The sequence below is a fragment of the Mesoplodon densirostris genome, chromosome 5, assembly GCF_025265405.1.
Source record: "Mesoplodon densirostris isolate mMesDen1 chromosome 5, mMesDen1 primary haplotype, whole genome shotgun sequence".
Taxonomy (NCBI): Eukaryota; Metazoa; Chordata; class Mammalia; order Artiodactyla; family Ziphiidae; genus Mesoplodon; species Mesoplodon densirostris.
The window spans coordinates 126166732-126168164 of NC_082665.1; the positions used below are offsets into that span (position 1 = coordinate 126166732).

Sequence of the window (1433 nt, forward strand, 5' to 3'; positions counted from 1 at the left end):
ATATGGGTTAAGATCCCTAATGGAACCATATAGAAGATGCTATAGAGGAGTCATCATGACTTCTGCCACCGCCAGGCAGCCAGGGGGAATCCGCCCACATCCCCAGCCACGGGGTTCCACTAGAGAAGCCCCCTGGCGACTATGCTGAGTGTCTGAACCAATGACTTAGTGGGGGGGGCGGCAGGAAGGAGGAAGTAGGCCTTCCTGCAGACCCTACTGAATGCTCCGATTGGGAAAATGAAACGGAGGAAGCAAGACGAAGGGCAGAGGCTCCTGCATGGCTGCGAATGATGCCCTGTATCAACTGATACCCTGGATGTGGAGCGTGAGAGCAGCACCACAACTACCAAACACCTTGGGGCATGAGTGGAGCCCGCGGAGGTGGAGGCGGGCCACCACTCTCCTGGGAGGTGGTTTTCCAGGCTCTGGCTTCCTCACGTACCGCGGCCAAGAGAATCGGGACAGGGATGCTGACTTGGATGTGGATGTGGATGACATTCTGGAGCTTGGGAAGCCACGGTACATGGAGGCTGACACCATCCCCTGCACAGGCAAGGAGCCAGGTGAAGCCGAGGAGAGAGGCACACTCCTCCGGGATGCAGTCCTAAACCGCCCTCCCAGCACATGCACCACGCCCGAGTTCTCTAAACAGGCGAGGAATGAGATGCCTTCTACCAGCAGCGGTGAGAATGGCACACAGGAGGCTGTGCAGAAGACCAGCAAGGAATAGCGACCAAAGATGTAGCTGTGACCATGTCTGAGGCCCTGCCGGGTCAGGGACCTTGGACGGCGGCTATCCCGTGGGGACTGTTACAAGTGCCTCGTTGGCATGGACTCGTACTTGATGCCCCTGAAGACCATCCAGGGTTAGCATGTGTGCTGTGAGGGGTGCTGACTGCGGACCCTGGTTGCCGAGACTCTCCGCCCAGAGACCCATGGAGAATTCACTCGTGAGCCAGCCACCCCAGGCAGGCCTTGCCTCCAGCAGGCCCCCTCTCTACGCCCCACCCCCCATGATGTGACCTCCCCCTTGTACACACTTCCACACAGGTTCTCCATGTACATACATGCACACACACAGGACTCTGGAGCCAGAGTGGAGGCAGAGGCTCAGGCCCTGCCTGCCAGATCCCACCAAGATGGGGGACCATATCTGTTCCAGGTTCCATTCCCGGGGTAGGAAGGTGGGGGCAGTAGGAAGGGGAGGTAGTCCAGCAAGGCTCCTGAGATCCAGCCCCCATTATGACAGATGGACAGACAGACATGCAAACACCAAACTGAAGCACATGTAATAACAGGACTGTATATGGTTATAATGTTGTGTATAAATGGGACAACTCCTCCCCTTAGGTTGTAGGAGTTTCTTCTTTTGTTAAGAACACCTGGAAGCAGCGCCGTCTTCAGGTCTGGCTGGGGGCCAGGCCCTTCCACCT

At 57.2% G+C, this 1433-nt stretch overlaps 1 pseudogene; it reads left to right on the top strand.

The window, feature by feature from the left end:
• Nucleotides 1–213: 213 nt before the first annotated feature.
• LOC132490537 (E3 ubiquitin-protein ligase RNF220-like) lies at nucleotides 214–1180 on the top strand (annotated as a pseudogene).
• The last annotated feature ends 253 nt before the right edge of the window (nucleotides 1181–1433 follow it).